Genomic DNA, 9,363 nt, shown 5'->3' with positions numbered 1-9,363 from the left:
TTTTAAGAATTTTTATTGAGATAGAATTAACATACAATAAACTGCATATATTTAGAGTGTACAATTTGGTATTTTTTTGTCTTATTAGTAATGTGTATATGGCAGTCCCAGTCTCCCAATTCATTCCCCCACAACCCTCCCTGCTTTCCCTACTTGGTGTTCATATGTTTGCTCTCTACATCTGTCTCTATTTCTGCCTTGCAAACTGGTTGACACAGTGCCCTTTTAAAGACTGAAATCACTTTGATATTTGGGAACATTAAAATGTACTATGTATAACTTGTTCATAGAATGCTTTATATAACTGTAAGAGCATAGCTTACCTAAGCATTAACTGTAAATTTGTCAGTTGACATTATCGTTATATGTTCTGAATTCTTGTTGTGAATGAAACTACAAAATGTCGAAGGAAACTGACTTGTCAGTTTTTGCCTATTTATTAGAATCAGACAAAAATCTAAGAACTGAGGCTTAGGGGGGTGGCCAGCCTTACTATAAAACAAAGAAAGTATTATGTTCTCTGCACTCAGTGTCCTCCACTGTGTTAAAAAGATACAGAAAGTCCTGGTTTCCAGAAAAGGAGCTGAGGATAAAACGAACCCAGGTTCACAGAGAACGTCTTTTTTTTCATCCCAGTGCTCTAATCAGTCTTGTTTTCTGTGCTGCCACTAACGTCAATTTCTGCTTTTTCTTTGTTTGCTTTTTATCACCTTCAAGGATTTGGGAAGTATAAAGAGTCAACCAAACTAAAAGTAGCTGCCCTTTCTTTCCCATGCTAGATTATTTCTGGAACAAATATATGTAATTTATTCACTCAATAAATATTAAGGCCCCCCAGGGTGCCCGGCACTGTGGTCATGGGTGTAAATACAGATATGGCCCCTGCCGCTGAGGAGCTCCCAGGCTGGGGAGGAGAGAGAAGTGTCCAGAAGTAAGTACAGTGCAGAGTTATAGCAGCAGTGCCTGGCCCTTAGAGAGGGCCCTGGGGCACGGTGTCCATCCAAAGGCAGAGGAGGCTGAGTCTGCCCATGCGGGGAAGGATTAGAAAAGGACTTGAGGCCTCCCTTTCAGATACACTTTCCAAACGGACTTCCTCTTTCGTATTCTGTAGGACTCGGGGGGCTCTCTGGAGCTGTCCAGGGCCACTACTTGCGAAGGCCTCATGGAAGCATGGTGCGAATATTTTCAGAGTCTCACAATTAGCTGACATCATCAGTGTTATTTGTGAAGAGATGACTGACAGCAAGCTCAGCCCAGCCTATGTTTCCTCACTCAGCCAGTGTCTATTCAGTGCTTACTGTGCACCCGGAGGTTAGTTTTCCTGACTGCCTTCACGGAGCTCCCCCAGTTCAACCCAGAAGTCATTCTTATCAAGAACAATGATCTGTATATCTAGAAGTCCTTCGGGCACCTCATGTTTAACTTTAAAGAGCTTCTTTGCTTTTTATAAATGCTCACAGCACCTTATCAGGGGACCCCTTCCAAGATTCCCTGCAGAGTTTCAGTGTTGTTTTTCTTTCAGACGTTCTTTTCTTTTTATCTCTTCTTGAAGATGGTTATCTCCCCGAGTGACTTTTATGGGGATAACAAAAGTCATGGCTGACACTATGGAAAACAGTTTGGAGGTTCCTTAAAAAACTAAAAATATCCCACTCCTGGGCATATACCCAAAGAAAACCATAATCCAAAAAGAAACATATACCGTGATGTTTATTGCAGCACTATTTACAATAGCCAGGACATGGAAGCAACCTAAATGCCCATCAACAGATGAATGGATAAAGAAGATGTGGCATATATATACAATGGAATATTACTCAGCTATAAAAAGGGATGAGATGGAGCTATATGTAATGAGGTGTATAGACCTAGAGTCTGTCATACAGAGTGAAGTAAGCCAGAAAGAGAAAAACAAATATTGTATGCTAACTCACATATACGGAATCTAAAAAAAAAAAAAAAGGTACTGATGAACCCAGTGACAGGACAAGAATAAGGATGCAGAAGCACAGAATGGACTGGAGGACACGGGGTTGGCGGGGCGGGGGGTGAAGGGGAAGCTGGGACGAAGTGAGAGAAGAGCATAGACATATATACACTACCAACTGTAAAATAGATAGCTAGTGGGAAGTTGCTGTACAACAAAGGGAGATCAACTCGATGATGGGGTGATGCCTTAGAGGGCCGGGACGGGGAGGGTGGGGGGGAGTCGCGGGAGGGAGGGGATATGGGGATATGTGTATAAATACAGCAGATTCACTTTGGTCTACCTCAAAAGCTGGTACAAGAGTGTAAAGCAATTATATTCCAATAAAGAGCTAAAAAAAAAAAGTCATGGCTGAGAGATGAGTATCTTTTCAGCAGTAATATCTTAGGACTTAGTATAAGGAAGGGTGTGAAAGGAACAGGAGTCTGAGTTGAAGGGGGGTGAGCAGTTGGGCTGGGGCAAAGTCCTGGGAGGGAACAAGCTAAAAATCTCAGGCTCCTAGGGCCTCAGGAGCAAAGAACCAATGCAGAGAGGGTGGGGGAAAGGCTGCCAGACCATGTCACGGCCCATCTACTTCCCCCTCCGTGTGAATAGCAGGTCCCGAAGAAAGTGCCCTCCTCTGACTTCTAGAAGCATTTACCCTTTGGACTACCCTCCCCAGATTTCGGGATAAGTAGATGTTTCAGGTTCCCAGACACGGAGACTCTGGGACAGACACTGGCACACAGGAGGTCTACCAGGAAGGCCCTCAGGTTCAATGATGGGCGGGAAGTGAAGGACGAAGACTGGGGCAGAGGGAGGAGCTGAGCTGTGAGGAGGTCATGAGAAAGGCCTCAGCTGCCCCACAGGAAACTCTGGAGCTGGGATAACCCTTCAGGGTGTCCAGAATTGGGGCAAGGGGGCCATACCCCAGCAGTGACCAGTCAAGGGACGTGGGCTGCCCCAGGGGAAGGAGGTGACCTTGAACAAGGAAGGCAATTCCTGGAAAGGGACTCAAGAGCCATCAGCCACTGGCTCCCGGTAGCACCCACAGAACCCACTACTGAAGGGTGTGATTACATAATACGTGACTAATCGTTACCCCTGCTTCTCATTTTATGTCTACACTGGATGATAAACACATGAGAAAGACTCGCCCTCCCAACTCTAAGTGTCCCTCAATCATTAGGTCATGCCTCTTGAAGGCCTCCCCAGACAGGATTACCAAGTGGGCCTGCAAAGACCAAACTCAATCCTTCATGCTACAGGGAGATCAGCCACAATAAAGAGGCATCCAGAGGACTGTCATCCTGGCTTGGGATCCTTCCTCTTAGTGCCTCTCAGAAACCCAACCTCTGTTGACTCAGTGTGCGGCCCTGGGCTCCAGCCTCAGCGTCACCTGGGAACTCAATAGAAATGCAAATTCTCAGCATAGCCGGGACTTACAAAAACTCCAGGGGTGGGGCTGACGGCAAGCGTCCCAACAAGCCCTCATGTGACTCAGGCCCAGTGTTTGGGAGCTTGGCTTTAGTAATGCAGCCTACAAGAGCCCACACCTGGCCAGGGAAGACAAGGACAAGCACAGGAAGGACAGAGTATTAAGGGCAGGGTGTCCATCCAAGGACTCACCGTGGCCCAGGAAACAGGGGAAGAAGCCAGGCAGGCCTGATGCTACCTGAGAGGACGTGTGACAGAGGTGGACGAGCCTCTCTGAGGGCGCCCCACCTCCTGCTGTGTTCTAAGGGTCTCTGGGCTGGGCTGTTGTTTCCGTATTGCAATTAAAGGGAGGTACCCTGGGTGCTACTTCCTTGGCTGAGAAAAAACAAACTTCTGCCCAAGCCACTCCCCTCCGTGGGAAGCAGAAGTGAAACGAGGCTGCAGACCCGAGGAAGGGGGCTGACTGGGGTCCTCTGGAGACACTGAGACTTTCTGGTTTACTCTGACAGCAAAGCCCAGCCATTCTAGGAAAACAGAAGTGGCTCCCTCAGGAAGCTGCTTCCATTTCTGTAACGGCTCATGAAGCAAGACTTTACCGAAACCTGTGCATGCTCAGATGTGGAAGACAGAGCTGTGTGTGACAGGTTCGTGGAGACCAGCTAAGAGAGAGCGGAGTCACGCACCTGAACCAGCAGCAGATGGACCGGCCTGTATCAGTGGGAGGAAGACACGGGAAAACTGAGGAAGATGCCCCAGAGTAGGCTGGAAGGAAAGAAAGGCCTGGAGGCCAGGAGGAAAGGAGAGAGTTGGGGGCAGGAAAGTGCAGGACTGGAAGCCTGGAGGCTGGGCAAGCCAGCGAGAAAACAAGCCCCACTAGAGCAGAGACTCCTGGGCAAGCGGTCAGGCCAGCCTGGGAGACCCCTCCACAGGGCTGCCAGATAAAACACAGGATGTTCAGTTCCATTAGAATTTCAGATAAACAAAGAATCATTTTCAGTATAAGTATGTCCCAAATATTGCAAGACTTCTTGTTCTAAAATATTATCTGTTGCTTATATTTTATAGTTCCTCACTTGCTCCTCAGCAGTACCTTATGAGGTAGTTCTAGTATCACCATCATTCCTATTTTACAGAGGAGAGACCTGAGTCACAGAGTTTCCCTTGGCCACACAACTAGTAGTCTGTCCACAGTCTGTGCTCCTAGCTTCTGGGCTACCATACAGAGTTTGCAGTCCAGCAGGCCTTGATTCAAAGTCTGGCTCTGCCCCCTACTAGGTAATGATCTAGTAGCAGTGATCTCTGGCAAGTCGTTGAACCTCTCTGAGCCTCAGTTTCCTCACATAGTTCCTGCCTCACAGCATTTTGTACAAATTAAGTGAGGTCATTGAACGAAAGGGAAACGGTCAATAAACGGTACTCTGATGAGGAGGAGGAGGATGCAGATGATGGTGGTGATGCCATGCCTTGAAACCCAGAAAGAGGAGCCCTTTATGATACTACAGAAAATGAGGGACCACAGGCAGGCTCTTAGCAGAACCTGCCATTTCTTCTGCCGTCTCATGCCGCCTCCTCCCTAGTACATGGTCTGCTCAGTTCTCTAACTTGTCTCCCTGTCCCAACCTACAGGCACTGAGCTGCCCCATGCCCTGTGTGTCAGACGCTTCCTGACCAGAGCTCCCAGGAGCCCCCGAGTCCAGAGTCCCTTGTGGCTGGTGGCAGGGGTCGCTGCCTGCATTTCTAGCTCCTGTTCCTGACTGCAAGTAGCACAGGCTTTTCCCCATGTCTGCCAGCCCCTCCGTTCTCCATCCAGACATGCCTACGTCCCGGTTCTTGCTGCCATCAGGAAAAAAATCCAACAGATGGAGCGTTTTGTGCCCCATCACCAACCACATGTGACAAACGGTTTCCCCTCTCTATTATGTAACTCAGCCTAATTCAGACTGCCAGTGCGCATGCTCTGAACTCCTTTAATCTACGTATCTACTGAGTAAGATCCAGATAGAAAATATCTGGTGATTGGGTTTAGTTTTATTCATTTCCTGCCTTCTCAGGACAAGTCAGGTCTAGAGTTTCGCTCCTGGCCCCTCAGCTTCCCACTGAAGCCGCCTCCCTCCTCCAGGTTTCCTTAGCAACGGTGCATCCCTGACTGAGTAACCTCACAGTCTCACACCTGGGCTAGGTATCTGAGATGCTGGGGACCCAGCCCTCAGCAAAGAGTACCTTCTGCCCAGCCCTCAGCAAAGAGTTTTCATGTTTATTCCTTATGATTTTTTTTTACCATCAGTGCTTCATATAGGTATTAATCCTGGTAAATAAACTTTAAAAATGTCTAGTCAGTTCTATCATTGGAACACTCTGTCTCCCAGGACTGAAAAAGCCAGCATCAGCCCTGCCCTTCAATAGCCCTGACCGGATCTCAGTCTGATCTGTGTGACTCTTTTGTACCAGGTTGTATTTTAAGCAGTGCAGATTACAGCAGAGAAAAAGAGAGAAAAGATTCCTTCTTTCATGGGGCAAATAATATTTTGGACCCAGATTCCAACCATGTGGTCACTCCCAGTCTCTAACTCACTTTCTTACCTTGACTTTTCAAGACCAGTGGCCCCTGTCTCTGGACTGCCCACCAGGCTCTGCTTCTTCACGCTCCTAACTGCCAACTGTGACAGGCTTCTCCAGATCTCACCTGTTCCTGTGCCCCTCACCCATGTGGCCCTTGCGAGTCTCTGGCCTTTCTCAGACCCTCCCAGCCCTAGAGCTGAGTCCTACCCTGAAGACCCTCAGCCGCCCACCCTGCAACACTGACAACACCAGAGTCCGGCCATCTGGCCCTCAGGAACTGCCCTGGCCCTATGCCGAGCTGCCCTACAGATTGGCCCTTGGTTCCCTAGGAAACCACAGGCTGAACTGGCTGCCAAGTCAATGGAGGGTTTCGACCGTGTGGTTGGCCACTTGGGCAGAAGCCTTGCTGACTGCTTTCTTACCTGGCATGTCCCCTCCTGAACTCTGGAGCCCAACCCTATCTGAGTCACCTGGCCCTTGGAAACCTGTTCCTTTGGAGTCATTTGCAACTTGGAAGCCCGGTCCCGCTGGATAACAGGCACCTTGGGTATCCGATGCGTGCCGTGCCTTAATTAAATGTTTTGGTCTCTGAAATATTTCATCTTGTTCCTGGTGTTCCTCCTGGGTGTGCTAGGCCTGTGAGAGCTGGACTCCAAGAACTGGCCACCCTGTCCCTAGAAACCAAGTCTCTGAGTTGCCAGAGTCTTGGTTACTTTCCTAGATCAACAAAACCCTGCAGCCTAGTCAGAGTCCTGCCTTCACTCGCCCCTCCACTCATTCATCCATTTATCCAGTCAACAAATGTTTATAGAGCGTGTGATTTGGAGCCAGATAATGTGCTAGTTGCCCAACAAGGAATGGCAAGACATGCTTCCTGGACTAGAGGAGCTCACAGCCCAGTGGAAGGCGTCAAAGTAGATTGAATCCACTGCACCAATATGATCAGTGTCACAGGGGGATGGAGCAAGTTCAAGGTACCAGGGGAGCCCCTGGGAAGGGCATCAAACTCATGGTCAGGGGTGCAGGGACTCTTCCTCAGAGTGATACAGAGTCTAAGCTGAATCCTGAATGGCAACAAGAGCTGGTGAACGGGTTCAAGTGGGGACGGCAGACCTCCTGTGTGAAAAGCCACAGGGAAAGCAACTCAAAATGGGAAACTGAAAACATCAGCGTGACTGGGGCCGTTGCAGAGGGAGGCAGGGTGTGACCGTAAAGGAGTTGGTTGGTATCCTGAGGGTGAAGGGGAGCCGCTGAGGGAGTCAAAGTAGTACCCACCCCACCTGCTCTACTCTTGCTGACCAAGGGCTACAATCTGGGAAGCTCACGCTGCCACCTGATGGAGAATGAGTGCGAGGGAAGGCAAGGTTGTGGGCAGGAAGAGGCCACCGTGGCAGGAGTCCATGCATGTGATGGTAACGGCCCGCATCAAGGGAGTAGAAAAAAGTACTGGGAATGTAAGATCCACGGGACTTAGTGGGTGACTGGGCATGAAGCGTGAGGGGAAGGGAAGGGTCTGGTATGATGCCCAGGAGGCCAGGATGATGGACGATGGGAGCGTGGTGGCACCATAAACCGTCCTCAAGGGATAGAGGAGGAATGGGAGACAAGGTCCTGAATGGGAAGAGCAGTGCTGACTTTAAGGCGGTCACAGGACATCGTGGGAGGGAGCCGTGTCTCCAGGAGCCATCTTGGCCGGAGCCAGAGGTCTGAGAGAGCACCGTGCAGAGCAACTGAAGCCACGCGCACTGCTGAGCGAGAAGAGCCAAAGGCTGACAAGGGAGCATGAAGAGGTAGGAATTTACATAGCCTTGGAGCTTCCCTGGCGGTCCAGTGGTTAAGACTCCACACTTCCGAGTCAGAAAGAGAAAAACAAATATCGTATATTAACACATATGTGAAATACAGAAAAATGGTACAAATCAACTGGTTTGCAAGGCAGAAACAGAGACACAGATGTAGAGAACAAACATATGGACACCAAGTAGGGAAAGCGGGGAGGGTTGGGGAGGAATGAATTAGGAAATTGGGATTGCCATATATACATTACTAATAAGAAAAAAAATACCAAATTGTACACTCTAAATATATGCAGTTCTTAAAAAAAAAAGAAAAGAAAAGAAAGACTCCACACTTCCACTGCCGGAGGTACGGGTTCGATCCCTGGTCAGGGAACTAAGATCTCACATGCCGCGTGGCCAAAAATAAAATAAAATGATGAAGAAAGAAAAAAATTATTAAAAAAAGAAATATACATAGTCTCAAAGTCTTTTCCATACATGACACTTTTTATTAATTATGACCCAAAAAGTAACTTTACAATGGAGAAACCTGCCAGACACCAGCTTCACCCAATGATCCAATGAACACCGCCACCAGCGCAGTAAGTCAGCACGATAGGCCTCCTACCGGGAAGCACTGAGAAGGACACAACATCACTTCGGTCACATTCCTGCCCCAAATGCATAACCTGAGTGTCGTCATGAGGGACCATCAGACAAACCCACAATGCAGGCCATTCTACAAAATAACCGGTCTGTGCTCTTCAAAAACGTCAACGTTACAAAAGACAAAGAACGGCTAAGGAACTGTTCCGGATTAAAGGAGACGAAGTAACAACCATGATAACTATAGAACTCAGTGTATGATCCTAGATTAGATTCTGCAGCAGGAAATATACAGGGTTTTCTTTTTTCCTTTGGCTACAATTGCTTTGTGATAACTGGCAAAATTGGAAGTAAAGTTTATAGTCAACATAGACATTAGTACTATATCAGTGTTTGTGTAAGTTTGATCTGACTTTTATCACTGTACTGTGTAAGAGAAGGCCCTTCTTAGGAAATACAGTATTTGTTTTCCTAAAAAGCCCTTTTAAGGAAATAGACGTATTTAGAAAAGAATAATGTCTACAGCTTACTCTCTATGGTTCAGGGAAAAAGTAATATAGAGAGATGATAGATAGATGATAGATGATAGACAGATACAGAGAGAGAGAAAGAGAGAGAATAGATAGATGCTAAGTAGATAGATGACGATAAAGCACATGTGATAAAATGTCAACTGTTAACATTTGGGGAAACTGGGTACAGGTATACCGGAATGCTTTGTGGCATTGTTTTCAACTTTTCTGTAAGTCTGAAATGATTTTGAGGTGTGTATTAAATGCTAGACATTTATTCAGTAGAGTTGAAACTGACTTGTGAGTTGTTCCTCCAAAAATTTCAACTCCCATCTCTACCCCTTTCTGTCCTTTGCAATGTAACTAAGCCTTCAAATAACATTTTTTTTTTTTTTTTTTTTTTGGCCCACGGGCTTAGTTGCTCCGTGGCATGTGGAATCTTCCTGGAGCAGGGATCGAACCTGTGTCCCCTACATTGGCAGGCAGATTCTTAACCACTGCGCCA

The sequence above is a fragment of the Hippopotamus amphibius genome, chromosome 4, assembly GCF_030028045.1.
Source record: "Hippopotamus amphibius kiboko isolate mHipAmp2 chromosome 4, mHipAmp2.hap2, whole genome shotgun sequence".
NCBI classification, from domain to species: Eukaryota; Metazoa; Chordata; class Mammalia; order Artiodactyla; family Hippopotamidae; genus Hippopotamus; species Hippopotamus amphibius.
The sequence above is the reverse complement of the archived record's forward strand: the minus strand, read 5'-3'. Positions refer to the sequence as shown.